The following is a 15,471-nucleotide window of genomic DNA, read 5'->3' as shown; positions in this document are numbered from 1 at the left end:
CAATTGACTCAGGAACTTCTCTATTCGGCAGTTTTACTCCTTCAGGAACACTTCTCTGATTTCCAATACTGGTACTTGGTAATTCGTCTTCTTCTTCTTCTTCAATTACCTCCAACTTCCCAGACTTTGGATTTCTGTTCCTTACTTCAGAGCTTGTTTTCTGCTTTTCGATACTCTCCTGGTCTGAAACTTCTTTTTGTTTCGCTTCTCTGTCTTCAATAGTAATAACTGAATCCTCAGTTATCTTTCCTTTTAACAGATTCTCTTCACCTTCAGAATTTATTTCAATAATTTCCAAGTCTCTTCTTGTTGAATTTTCATTCACAGATACAGGTTCCAGATGTCGACCTTCTTGTCGATCTTCAAGATCTGGATTTATTTCACCTTCTGCTTCAGAATCAGAATCATCTGTAGTATCACTTTCAACATCAGAACTTTCAGGAGTCGGTACTGGAATAGTATGACTAGGATGAATCCAACGTTTCAATCCTTTGCATTTTACAGCATTAGTAGTGATCAAAATTATTTGCCTAGGCTTCTGCCATCTAGGAGCCAAACAATTTCTTCTCCGATGTACTTTTGTTCTGACCCAGTCACCAGGTCTCAGGTCATGTGTCAAAACTTTCTCATTTGATTGTGCTTCAGTTCCCACCTGATTAGACACAGAAGTCACTATATCAGATAACCTTTTACAGTAATCCAAAATAGCACTGTCATTTATGCTCAACAGTTTACCTACAGGTACAAAAGCTTGCCTCATAACTCTTCCCATTAAAATTTCATGAGGACTCAAACCTGTCTTTTTATCTGGTGTACTTCTTAATGACATCAAAACAAGTGGAAGAGCATCTGTCCACTTTACACCTGTTTCAAGACACATTTTTCCAATTCTGTTTTTAATTGTTCCATTAATCTGTTCAACTACCCCTGATGCCTCTGGTCTGTATGCACAGTGTATTTTCTGCTCAATGCTCAAAGCTTCACAAATTAACTTCATCAGTTTGTTATCGAAATGGCTTCCTCCATCACTCTCAATAGTGACTGGAAAACCGTACCTTGGGATAATTTCTCTGAGCAATAGTTTTGCTACTGTAATTGAATCACAATGTCTTGTAGGAAATGCTTCTACCCATCTTGAAAATAAACAAACGATTACAAGAACATATTTTAAGCAATTGTGTAAGGGCATTTCAATGAAATCCATCTGTAACCTGGTAAAAGGACCACCCTCTCGACCAATTATTCCTGTCCCCACCAATGATTTTCTGTTTGGATTCATTTGTTGGCAAGACAAACACCTTTGACAAAAAGATTCTGCAATTGTTCTGAATTTAGTATTGAACCAAGTTTCTCTGAAAAGTCTAATCATAGAATCTCTTCCAAGATGTGCTGGACCATGATATAATCTGGCCATATCTGCAATTAAACAATTTGGTAAGACTATTCTGCCATCTTTGTAAACCCACACTCCATCTTCTTCACGTGGTCTACAATCTGATCTTAACCACAGATCTTTTTCCTCATCATCTGCTTCATTTTGTAATTCTCTAATCTCATTCCATGTTTCTACAACTGTTGTTAGCATTAATGAATTTGAATCAGTTTCTTTACTCCTTTCCCGATTGTAAGAATAACCTTTTCTTGCACAGAACTTTGCCGTTTCATCTGCAAATGCATTGCCTTTTGAGATATAATCAACTCCTTTAGTGTGCGCTGCACACTTGACAATTGCGATTTCTTTCGGCAATTGTATTGCTTCAATTAATCTCCTTATGAAAACTGCATTTTTAATCGGAGATCCTGCTGATGTCATATATCCTCTCTGAGACCAGAGTTGTCCATAATCATGTACAACTCCATACCCATACTGACTATCAGTAATGATGGTAACTCTTATATCCTTTGATACTTCACAAGCACGAATTAAAGCAATCAATTCAGCCACTTGTGCTGATCGAACTCCTTCAAGACATGATGCTTCTTCAACCTCTTTAACTGTACAGACTGAATATGAGGTTTTCAAGACACCTCCTTCTGATCTTAAACAAGAGCCATCCACAAAGTAGACAAAATCTGATTCAGATAGAGGTCTATCTTTGATATCATGTCTTGGTTTCGTGCAGAATTCCATAACATCTAAACATTCATGTTCTGTTTCGATGTTATCAATGATCTCAGAATCAGGCAGTAATGTAGAAGGGTTCAGATTCAAACATCTTGAAATTGAAACATTATCTGCTCCTAGTATGATTTTCTCATACTTTGTCAATCTGCTACTTGTCAGATGCTGAGTTTTACCTCTTGTCAGCAATATTTCAACTGAATGAGGCACAAAAACTTTCACAGGAAATCCCATAATGATTCCTTCACTTTGCTCAAGACTAACACTTGTAGCTGCAACTGCTTTCAAGCAGCCTGGTAATGCTTTTGCAATGGGATCAAGAACTGCAGAGAAGTATGCAATAGGCTTCTTTAAATTCCCATGTCTCTGAATCAATACAGACAATGTACATCCTTCTCTCTCACTGCAATACAGTTCAAAATCTTTCTCATAATTCGGCATACCTAAAGCAGGAGCTTGGCATAAGCTCTTTTTCAGGTTCTCAAAAGATTCCATCTCAGCATCATTGAGAATAATTGGATCTTTTACATCTGATTTTGTCAGTCTTTGTAGTGGTTTTGCAATTACTGAGAATCCACTTATCCATTGTCGACAGTAACCAACCATTCCTAAGAACATTCTGACCTGTCTCTGTGTTCTTGGAGGTAACATTGCTTGTATCATTTTTATTCTCTCAATTGTTACTTGTCTTTTTCCCTTTGCAATTCTGTGACCAAGATATTTTACTTCTTGTTTGCAAAATTGTAATTTTGCTGGAGACACTTTATGTCCCTCTTCTGCAAGGCGATTTAACAGTATTATTGTGTCTGTCACACAATTTTCTCTTGTCTTTGCAGCTATCAACAAGTCGTCAATATACTGCACTAATGTAGACCTACCTGGTAAGTCCAAGTTTTCCAAGGATCTTTTTAACAACTCATTAAAGATTGAAGGACTTTCTGTATAGCCTTGTGGGATTCTTGACCATCCGAGGGTCTTACCTTGGAATCTGAAAGCAAAGATTTCATAACTGTCTGGATGTAAGGGAACAGTAAAGAATGCATTGCAAAGATCAATGACAGTATACCATTCAGCATCATGTGGAATCTGGTACAGAATTACTGCTGGATTTGGAACCACAGGACAACATGGAACAACGATTTGGTTAACCTTTCTCAAATCTTGTACGATTCTAAATGCTCCATTTGACTTTTTAACTCCCATAATTGGTGAATTACAAGGACTACTCTCCATTTCTTTTAATACACCTTGTTTGAGGAATTTTTCAATTTATAGGTGTAATACCTTCAATTGTTTCTGCTTTCATTTTATACTGTGGAATGTTAGGAAATTCTATTCCCTGTTTCAATGTAATTTTTACTGGATCTACGTTTTTCATCAGACCCATCTCGTTCCCGGTAAAATCCCATATATCAGATTTCACTGTTTCCTTGAGCTCTTCAGGCAAATCTTTCTCTTCAAATGCAGGAAACAATTTTGTTTCTTCTGCTTCTATCATCATCATTGTCATTCTGTACAAACCATCTTCCTCCATTGTTTGTAACTCAACTCCATCAGGAGAACAATATATTCTGCAATTCATTTTACACAGAATATCTCTGCCTAGTAAATTTACTGGACTACTATTACAAACCACAAATCTGTGTTTGTCTCTATAATTTCCAATTTCAACTGGAACTGGATCAGTTAAATCAGTTTTAATTTGTTGATTGCTTACTCCAACAACTTGGATGGTATCCCCAGAGAGAGGTAGGTTTTCAATTTCCACTGATCTAACAGTAGAACGGGTAGCACCAGTGTCCACTAGAAAAGTGATGTCTACATCGTTAACTTTCCCATTTACAAATGGACCGGACTGGTCAACCTCAAGAGTGGCTCCAACAACACACTCTTCCTCCTCTCTCGGGCACCGTCAGCAATAGTCATCAGAATCACTGTCTTGGCTTTCTGTTAACAAAAATTGTTGTGAAGCATTTTGCATTTGCACTCTTTGTTGCTTTTGCTGTTTTTGCGGTCTTATTACTTGCTCATTTCCCTGAAATCCCACGTTTGGATTATATTTTTGAACTCCCCCACAATTTGGAAATGGTGGTTGTGGCAATTGATCCTGGCAGTTATTCACCTGTTGTTGTTGCTGTCGCTGAATGTTTAACTCGTTTAACCCCTGTTGCAACTGTAGCTGTTGCTGCAGGTCAACACCATTCTGCATCTGTGGATTTAATAAGGGATTCTTTAAGTTTCTAGGAGGTTTAGGACACTCGTCTCTCCAATGTCCAATTTCGCCACAATTAAAACAAGGTAATCTTTGTTTCAACTCCTCGATCTTTGGGCTAAATTTTCTTGGAAAAATATTACCTTTAAGCTTTCCTTGTATCTGGTTCGTATTTCCAGTTTGAACAAAATTTGTGTTCTTATTACCCATGCTGGCAATTTGTTGCTCAGCTACCTTTACCTGAGCCCACATGGCTTTCTCCTTGAGCTTCTTTTGTCTCACTTCTAACTCATCACTGCAATACTTAGCTTTTCTTAGAATATCGTCCACAGAAAGTGATTGCCATCCTACAATGCTATTCCTAATCATATCTGCAATTTCAGGTTTTAGTCCATAAACGAATCTATAGATAAAATGACTCATGTCCTTTTCATCTAATTTTTCATAGCCACTGTATTGTTTAAAAATTAACAGTAACCTCTCATAAAAGGAATGAACTGATTCTTTTGTTTCCTGATTTGTCCTTTCTATTTTAACCCAATCAACTTCTTTGGGTGGAATTTTGTTTTTCATCCAAACGATCACTTTTTCGTAAAAATCCATTACAAGAGGATTTGGGGCACCTGTTTCTTTGATTCGTTCAGGTTCTGTTTTTGGCCAACTTATTGATATTTTACATTCTGTCCAAAGATCTGATGGTACGACAATGTCGAAAAATCCATCTAAATCAATCCACAGAACTTTTGACACTTTGATAAATCTATCCACTTGTCTATACCACTCTACCGGTTTCTCCCTCAATTTTGGAAAGTCATTTGTGAATAGCAGTATGTCCTGTCTCGACCAAGGGACATGAACATATCCTCCACCTGCAATCTCTCTCATTGGAAATTGTTTTGACAATTTTTCCAATCTTTCATCTTCCTTCTTTTTCGTCCATTTTACTCTCCATTTATTGAGTTCTCCCAGCTTTTTGATGTAAACAATCAAATCTTTTATATGCACTATTCTTCCCATTGAGTTCAAACTCTCAATGTCACTTTCTGAAAAGTCTAGTCTGTAATGTTTTGCAAAATTCTTTTGTTTACTCACATCAATTTCAAGTTCCGCTGCTAGATCTTCTAATTGATCATATTTATTTTTAGTTTTCCACTGAATACTTTTACAAATGAACAGTAGTTCATCATCTCGATAATAGTTTAAACTATCTGGACCAATTGTTCCAATTATTAATTCTTCGATATTTGCTTTTAATTTAGCCACATCAAGTTTTGGAGTAGTTACTCTAACTTCAGGACTCCCTACGTCTGAAATAGCACCCATTGGTGTTTTGGGAGATAAATCTTCATTAAAAGTTAAGTCTGGGGAGGAGGAGCCTAGCCCGCAACCATGATGGCCGCCTGAACCCTCGGCTCCGCCGACCCTCTCGTTTTTACCCCGTGTTGCGGCTCATCCTGCAAGTTATCCTGCTCCATGCCCGCATTTTCGGATCCGGGAGGTGTTTCTGCTCCTGACGCTGTGCTTTCGATGTGTTCCCGGTGGGGGAAGAGAGACAGCGCCCCTGCTCCCTCCTTTGGCCCTATGGCGGCGACCGGGTCTTTCTTCCTCGGAGACGGCCGGCCATGATTGCATCGCCAGCGGCCATCGTAACTACATCGGAGCCGCCCGGCGGGGGTGTGCTGTTTCTCTGTGCTATCCACCGCGGATATTCCGCCTGCTCCGCAACGCTTTATTCTTCAGGGGCAAGACGGCTGTGGGTGTTACAATATCTTCTCCCCAGCTCGTACGAGAGTTTTCCAGCTTTCTCGTTGCCCAGCGCCTTGGTGTGTGCCATCTTGTGTCTCTTCCCCGACTCCAGCATTTGCCGACCCCGGGTTGCTCCTGAGTATGCGAGCGTGCCCCGTCGCTGCCTGGACTTGTTTGGGTGTCGGAATGGAGTGTGCTGCCCCTGTGCCTCTGACTTGTCATTATTGTACGGAGTTGCGACCTGATGACCGGCTGCCCGCAAGGGGGGTCGCCGGCCGGTCTTATGATCTCCTCCATATCTGTGAGGCTGGCATACAGGGTGCGGCTGCTTCCTCCTGTCCCGGGGAACTGCTGCGGATTTGCGATATTGTTGGGGCGCTGGGTGAATTGCGAGATGTTTTTCGATGTACTGCCCGAGAGCTGGAGGACCGATTGGATGCCCTTTTGTCTGCTATGCCCTCGGCTGACCACGTCTGCTCTCATGTGCGGAGCACTATGCCACATCCTGCTGCTGTTTGCCATGGATTGACTGACCGGACGTCTACGGAGGTACGAGAGCTACCGAACCCCGCTCCTGTTGTGGAATTGGATACTATGTTTGGGGAGAGCCTTGATATTCCGGGACTTGCGAGTTGGCTGGGTGTTCGTATCCGGGCGCTGTGTCCGGCGGCGCCTCAGTGGTCTGATGATGTTTCTCGCCGCCTTCTCCTGGGACGGTATTCACTTCTTTGTTCGGCCTCTCCCGGTGGATTGTTGTTGCTGAGTGTGGGACCCTTCTGTGATGTTGTGACATGCACGGTTCCGAGTTCTTCAGACTTTGGTGGACGGTCTTCTATCCTGCAATGGTCATCCCGTCTTTCCGCTCTATTAATGACGGCCACTATCCAGCTGGACCTTGTTTGTACGTCGGACCGTAAGGGGCAAGGTTGATGAAGTTTCTCCCTGTGATTCCTGAACTTGTGTTGCTGGGACTATATCGTACACGCGGGGATCCTGTGTTTTGATTCTATGTCGGGTTGGGGGTCCGGGGATGGCGGCCGCGTTTACGTATGCTGGTTGTTTTGAGTATGTTCGTTAGGCCCTCCTCTGATACGTTACTGTTTCTCTTTTTCTTCTCTCTTTTTTTTTTCTTCTATATTTCGGGTGTTCTTTTGGGGCGACAGGCACACTGTTAGGGGGGGGGTGGACCATAGCCTCTGCATGTGTGTAGGGTGGGGGGTTGGGGGAAGGGTTTTCTTTTGTCCGCTTTTGTTTCTATGGTACCTTATTTTTCTTTATGTTCTCACCCTTTTCTTTTCGCTTTTCTGGGTCGGTGGGATCGTTCGGGATTAGATGGGTGACGCTAGGCGTGCTATGTGTAACTGGTGCCTATTTATCCTTTAGTGTTGTTCTTTAGCCGCCATTTTGATTAGTTCTCATTGCTTGCTCTGAATCCTTCGGGTACGCGTTGCCCACTCTTATCTTCGGTGACCTATATGTGTTCAGATCCTTCTCGATTCGTATGCTTTTTTACCACTTAATTATGTCACCTTTAAAAAATGAACCTTAACTTCTCCTGTTTCTCGGTAGCGCCCGCTTATTTGCAGTAATTTGGATCGTTTGTTATTATTGTATTCTGTGCTACTGAGTTGCGATAATTTTGTCTCATGCTCGTATATTTGTCTCGGCCGGCCGGATGGTTGTAGGCCCGTATCTGTTTATGATAATGCGCAATAAAGGTTTTGAAAAAAAAAATAAAAAAAAAAAAAAAAAAAAGTTAAGTCTGGCATTCTCGATCTCGAAGAGTTTATTTCGGATATGTCTGTGTAAAATTTTTCAGCAGCTTTTTGAATTTCTGCATTTAAAGGAATAGTTAACCCTGTTTTGTTTGATTCTCTTTGGTCAAATACAGGCTGAACAGGACCAATCGTTACTGGAACTGTCACAGCTTCCACGCTTTTTGTCATTCTTTTAATTAATTCTTCTTTAGATTTAAAATATTCAGCAGAATCAACAGCCTCAACATTTCTTGTTTCTCTTGCATAGTCTTTTGGAGCTTCCCTTGCTCTTGGAGTCATTGCAAAATGTCTACCTTCATTTCGAACATTATCAAATTCTGGTCTTCTTGGAGTTTCAATAATTTCACAATTATTTGGATAAAGTTTTGGAGCTTCACTAATTGGAGGTGCACTCGGTGAAGTTTCAGTAGAAACCACCGGAGTAGACCATGATCTAGGAGGTCTCAAAGGTTGATTCTTTCTAGCTGTAGTGTATATTTCTTCCATAACTGCATCTTCAGATTCGCTTTCTATAGATTTCCCAGCAGGAGTACCCATGACCATTTCCTGAATTAAATACAATCCTTCACTCATGTTTCCCTGCCTCCACATTCGCAATCTGTCTTCATGAGTTTCTCTTCTCCAAGGTGGAGTTTTAGTAGGTCTTTTAATTCCACTAGCTTCTCTTTGTAACTGATACATCTCGTCTTCCCACTCAACTAAAGCTTCAAATTGAGTTGGTCTCGGTTTTGGAATAAGAGCATTCATTTTCTCTCGTAAATTTCTTAAGACTTTTACATTAAATGAACCATCATTAGGCCAAGTTAAAACACCGTCGTTCTTTGTATAGCGTTTCCAGCTATCAAACCATAAAACAGTATGATATCCATATTCACCTTCCATGTACGCTGCAGGTGTTTTATACTTATGAAGTAATTTACCACCTCGCGTTTCGATTTTCTTGTCAGGTGAGAATAAGTTTTTAAGTTTCTGAAATAATGTTGGCTTTTTCTCAACATGTTTAAAATGATAACTCATTTTTAAAAGTTAAATTTAATTCGCAAAATCGTTCGTAAAATATTTCCGGGATGTTCCGCAAAGCAACCAATCCGTGCGCGAAACACACCAACAAGCCAATGACAGTTGAGCTACGTCAGTTTCCTGCTCAACGAATAAAAATGGAGTTTTTCTGAAGGACCAATCAGCTTACAGGTCGTCAGAGACTCAAGAGCCAATCAGAGTATAGCTTGTGACGTAGGTCACCCAATCCCAGCGCGGCTTTGTGACGTACACAGCAGCTGCGGTTTCTCGCTTCTCACTCCTAGCGCTTACCCCTCCTTCACAAAATCTTTTCACAGCGCCATTTTAAGGGCACTTTTCAGTGTAAATTAATTCTTAAACAATGACAATAAGGACTCATCTGTTCGTTTCACTATTTAGGATAGTTTACATACATTCAAGTATCCACACTTCGGAATAGTCGGCGCTATTCACACTAAGGATAATTTTCAATCGTTGGTAGAGTAACTCTTACCCCACCCTTCTAACACGTAAAATTATGAACTCGTTTTCCTCTGAACCCACCGCGAAGTGACAGTTCTAAGAGTTCCACTTGAACATAAATTACAAATCAAATTCGCACTTTCACACGGAAAATTCCCTAATTTCAAACACACATGAAATCCGTACAGGACTCTCACCTGTTTATAGAAATCATGCACCGTTAGCAAAATAACGACGTTATCCGTACAGGACTCTAACCTGTTTATAGATATAAAACATGTACCCCTACAGGACTCTAACCTGTTTATAGATAATCATGCACCGACGTTACTCTGCCCTTCTTTCAAGCTCGGATATAACTAATACTTTTATCACAGTGAGTTTTATGGAAGGCGCTTTGTCCCTATTCTCATGCTGCTCTAATTTCTTAGAAAACCCTCACTTTACAAGATTCACACCTAGCCCTAACACTGTGCTGCACGGCGACAACACTATGGTACACGGCGGTACCTCTTGTGATACTCGGCGATATCACTGCAAACAAAACAGATGACTTGCGTGACTAATTTCTCGCCACACAATCTATACCGGTATAGCTTACAGATAGCACGAAAAACAAACTCAACATGTGTTAAAACATCGATCCTATTTCCATACCATAACACTTTAGTAACCCTTAGCAACCAACATATTACCTTGGTTACCCTTAGCAACCATCAATTTCTGCTACCAGAGAATTGATCCAGCGGCCTATAGAAAATATATCATAAACAACGCTACCCAACTTCATAACCTATAAACAAAATTCTACACTAACTTATGGACCCATTTATAAACATGACATATTTGGGCCTACTGAATCAGGTGGTCAGATTAAATCTATATACACATTATCTACAAACTATATACAATTTTATACATTTACGGAAGGAATATTGTCATTAGAATAAATCCTAACCATTTAAACGACCACCATTGGCGATGGGATCTAGCTAACAGTAACCTGCACTTCTGAATAACCAAGACCAGCTTGTTTGTCAAAAGTAAGATTTTATTTACTAAATTATGGTAATTCAAAATGTAATTTTATAAATGCATTTTTATTAGCATTAAAGTAAGCATGTTTGATAGGTTTCATAAGAAAATTACAGTTTAAGTAAGAAATTCAAAGTTTTAAGTAAGAATTTAGCAGTTTAGCATTTCTAAAACCTAAGTCCCTAGCTAAGCTAAATAAATGGAAATTAAAGTAAAGTTCTTTGAGGATTCTTACGTGCTCCACGCAAAGTCCAGCAGCACTTCACCCTCATCGGAAAGTCAGAAAGCAGCAGCCAGCCCATCCCTAAGGGCATGACTTTTTATACCTTTCTATGCTAGCTAAATTGAGCAAAGGAAAGTTTTCAAAAATCCTCGAAGTCCCATTGGCTGAGAGTGACAAGTGACATGTCACCCATATTTCAAAAGTTCCATTAGGTCACGTTTCTTAAAGACCATTGTCTTTTCCGAATGCAACCAGGAGCTTCCTTGGTTTGCAACAATTGTAAATCAATATTCTCACAGTGTTCATTTCGTTTCCGCGGGTGCCAAGTTAGAGCTGACAAAATTGTCCTTTATCACATATTCGACCTTGGCCACGTCCGACAGAATGATGACAGCACATCAGTTTTTGCTTTGTGAATGTAGCTTTGACGAACACTTTTTTCAGAATGGGCTTCTCGTGACTTGTGCAGAAGTAAAATTCAGCTTTTAGCAAACTCGAGCAAACTAGGCCCAAAAGCAGTCAACTTATGCTTTCTAGTAATAAACAAAAACAAGAAAAGTATTAATTAAAGAAATAATGTTGGTTCTGTATCCACCCTAGGTTTACTAATTAATTAACCCTCCCGATTAAACTAATGTTACCTAGCAAATGCAAACAATTAAAGCAGCGTTTATATCTACCAGTCTTCATTAATCCATGAGACTTATATGCACCTAGAATAGTAGAAATGACATCACATAGACAAGGAAAAGCAAATTAAGCACATGCTTCTTTTAAGTTTGCTGCAGTTAGTAATGACAAAAACGAAAACGACAAATTATTTTTATTATTTTGCACGAACAAAAAGATGCAACATTTATGCACGTTTATGAGCACACATGTTAGTCCCCCCATGTGTAAAGTTTAATCTAGGTTGTATTAATACAATACATCACAAATCATTAATATTATTATTCATGGGGAGGAGCCAAGATGGCGAACGGGACGGACGTCTGAGCGCCCGGCTCCGCAAGCCGCCTACCTTGAGCGGAATATCCTGACTTTACTCCTGGCTCACACCGTGTTTAAATGCTGAAACGAAGGTGCAGAAACCGTCTGCTTTCCATTGAGACCTCTGCAGTCTGAATTGGTGCAGGATTTACTGATTTCGTTGATCTCCGGAGCTGCCCGGGTAGCTGTGCTGATCACTACCACTGGACGCCATGATACCGAGCTGGTGAGAGGAGCGGGGGAGGTGCCGTTGCCCACGGGACTGTTGCGTTCTCGGCGCTGACTTTCCATTTCTCTCCCGATGCAGAGTGCCTCACCTTGGCCGAGGTGGGTCTCTATATGACTGGAGCTCCTGCGCGGCGCTTCCCCCCGCCCTGCTGCTTCTCGCCTGGGCATTCTTCATCCTGGGGCGAATCTCGGCTGCAAGACACTCGTATTGGCGATAGGGGCATGGTGATTTTCGTGCTATACAACCCCTTAAACACCGGTGGTTAAGCGCCTGCCTCCCCGGATAGTAAGATCGCCCCCCCCCTTCCTCTCGTCCTTGCGGATTGCCTGAGTGGCGGCAATGGCGCCTGCCTTTCATGACAAAACGACGGCTGCCCCGCCATCTTTGTCGCGCGCAGCCCGGGCAGTTACTGGGCTGGAGGCGGCCTCCGGGGCATCGCCGCTCGCTGCGGATCGGCTGCTGATTCAGAACACCCTGACTTATAGGGATATCCTGCTCGCCTTGGCGGACTGGGGGACAACATGGAGGCGTAACGTCCAGGTGCTGGCGGAGAGGATCGACGGTGCTTCCTCATGTGTGACGCGACCGGGACAGGCTGACCCCCTGCCACCTCTGACATTGTCTGGAACTGCTACACGGTTGCAATACGTGAGGGCTGAGATGTGCAATGTCCCGGACGATAATGTTGCTAATTCTCTCCTTGATGAAGCTTTGGCTACAATGTTGCCCCCCACATTGGGAACTGTGACTCCTTCCCTACAATGGCTATATTCGTCAGCCTCCCGGTGCCTGGCTCCCCCTGGGGTCTTTGTCTCTGGAGCCGTTTTTCTACAGCGGTGGGGACTGTGTTGTCCGTTGGCAGAGGGGGTGCTTAACTACATGGATGATGTAACTGATGGTGACCGGGGACGCTCCTCTCCGCCTCCTGGGTTTCTTCCTTGTTTGGAGCGGCCATCTTGCTCCTTTGTTCTACCTGGGGGTGCTCGCAGCGATGGCCGGCCCCGGTTGAAATTCGCCGGTCGGGCCAGGGCTGAGGTTCTTTCTCGTGACTTTGCTCGGACAGACAACGGAGATCCGGACTGACCTATTTTGTTTGACTGGCCGCACAGGATGCATTCCTTTTTTCTCGCTTTGCTATAACATCGATATATCCTGCTTGTTATTCTGGTTGTGGGGTTATGATTACTGTGTTGATCTGTGACTCTAGATATGGATGTTTCGATTCTCTCCTGGCTGAATGTCTTCTGAATTTAACGTAACACGGTGTGGGAGCTGTGTGGGGCTTGTGAGTTCGGGTGGCCGGATTTTGGAAGGAAATTGTGTGTTTTAGGTCTGATGTTGGCGGTGGAGGCCGAGACTCGGTTATTGGTGCCCTCCTCCGGGTCGGCTTCTTTTGATTGATGACGCTGTCTGTGACTTGTGCAGTCCATTTTGTTTCTGGGTATCCTCTTTTTGTTGTGTAGGGCCATTTTGTCTTTTCGTTTAAACGGGGGCGGGCCCTCCGGGGGAGCCATGTTCTGGGCTCAGTTTTCGGACTGTCCGGGGCTAGGGGAGTATTTTTCTCGGTGGGCATGTGTTTGACTGGCAAGTGGGACTTGAGATGGGGCTCTTCTTAATTGTTTGCCGCTGTTCTGTACGATGATTTTCCCCCTTCTCTCCTGTGTATCGTGCTGCACTATAGTCTTTGGGATGGACGGTTTATTTGCTGTTGGGGGGCCCGGGAGCATATGGAATTGGCCCTCTTCTCTGCGATGGCCATGCTTGGTGGGACTTGGTAGTTCTGGCCAGACTGTGGGTGTTTCCCTCATTGGTGCTATTTGCTTGAATTGCGAAGACCCGGACGGCACTGTATTTTGCTATGTTGTTTTGTGCTGACCCGGAGCTCTAGGTTTGCCTGATTCTGATTCTTCTTGTGTTCTCGGTCCTCCGAATCTACTGTTGTGCACGGCGTAGAGGTTGTGTATGGCTGGGACGTCCGGGAGCTCTGACATTGGGTGGGCTCCTCCCCACCTTCCTTTTTCTGGGAGTAGTGGATTGGTTTATCCCTTCCTACTCCCTATATCTCAAGTGTGAGGGGTCTTTCTTTCCTTTTTCTTCCTTTTTCCTTTTTCTTCCTTTCTTCGTCTGAATTTCGGGTTCTTTATTGGGCGACAGACACTCTGCTGGGGGGGGGGTAGGCCGTAGCCTCCGCATTGGTGTTGGGTGGGGGGTGGGATTTCATTTATTGTTTAGTTTCTATGGGCCTTATTTTTTCTATTTCTCTGCGCTTTCTTACCCTGTTCCTTTTCTGGGTCCGTGATAGGGGTTGATGGGAGGGGCGGCGCTGTATATGGTGTGCGACTGATGGCTGCTGTTTTGATTGTTTTACTTTGTATCGCCATATTGCTTGAGTACTTAATTTCCATTGTTGCTTTCAGTTGTGCAGCCGCCTGCCAGTGTCGTGTTACTGTTGTATGGACTCAGCTCTCCTAATGTCTTATTTTTCATTGCCTTTTACTTGGTCTCAAAGTTAAAGAAAAGCCTTCAAACCTAACCTTACATGCTCCTTCTCCTCGGCGCCATGATTCTATTCGATGTAGCATTCGATGCTTGTTGTTCTATCATCCGCTACCGCTGAGGAGCTGTATTGCTTGCATTTGTGCCTTAATGTATCGTGGCCGGCCTGACGGTTGTGGGCCCGTATTTGTTCTTTCTTTCTGCACAATAAAGGTTCTAAAAAAAAAAAAAGAAATAAAAAAAAAAATATATTATTATTCATGTTATGGAAATGTGACTTTGCGAGTTTAAACAAAATTTTGTTTTCTATCTCGCTCCATCACCAGCATGTCACTACACTAATGCCTAAATTGACATATTTAGTTACAGTTCTTTACAGAGGAACAGGTCCAGAAAAGAGCAACAAATTCCGAACACCATGCCCTGTCCATCAGTCCTGCAAGAGAAAGACACGTAGCGCAACGTCACTTGTTTAGGTATGAATCAATCCACTCTTTTGCCTTTGGACTCCTACATGTTGAGATTTCCATAAATATACACATTAAATTGGATGAACAATCCTGCGAACATCTCACGATTAAACTTTTTACGATGCTGATCTGAAAGCAGTTGAATGCTTAACACTCAGTAAAGGTTGTGCATTTCTATTCCATGTTCTAACATGTTGCTAAAGAATGACTAAAAATGTAAGCCTATTTTCACATTACTTTTACCTGTCACACAAGAATGTACACCGACCGGGGGCAATGAGTAAAGTAAACTGTCAGGTATGAATAGGCAATGCATACAGGGTAAATAAACCATACATGCCAACATTTTAGAAGAGGAAAGAGGCAGATTCTAAAAAACGAAATAGGGAAAATGTATTTCCTCCATTGTCGCCTAAAGAAGGCGAGGCAATTTCAGACGAGAGACAGCCAAAACATCGGGTGTCTCCCTCATGTATCGAGCGTATTGGCATGTATGAATAACCCCACCTCGTATCTGTCTAGGGTAAAGTAGTTCTCTAACGAGTAAAACAAACACAAACGTTCACCATCATTTAAATAGGCGTGAGGAGGCGCGCGCCTCCCTCTACCCACCTCCTGTCAGTGAAAGTGCCTCGAGCCACCGCCCCTCTCGTGGGTCAATTCTCTGTCGTTTGCCTGGGCGGGGCTG

This window comes from Lissotriton helveticus, chromosome 4_1 (assembly GCF_964261635.1).
Source record: "Lissotriton helveticus chromosome 4_1, aLisHel1.1, whole genome shotgun sequence".
NCBI lineage: Eukaryota > Metazoa > Chordata > Amphibia > Caudata > Salamandridae > Lissotriton > Lissotriton helveticus.
The sequence above is the reverse complement of the archived record's forward strand: the minus strand, read 5'-3'. Positions refer to the sequence as shown.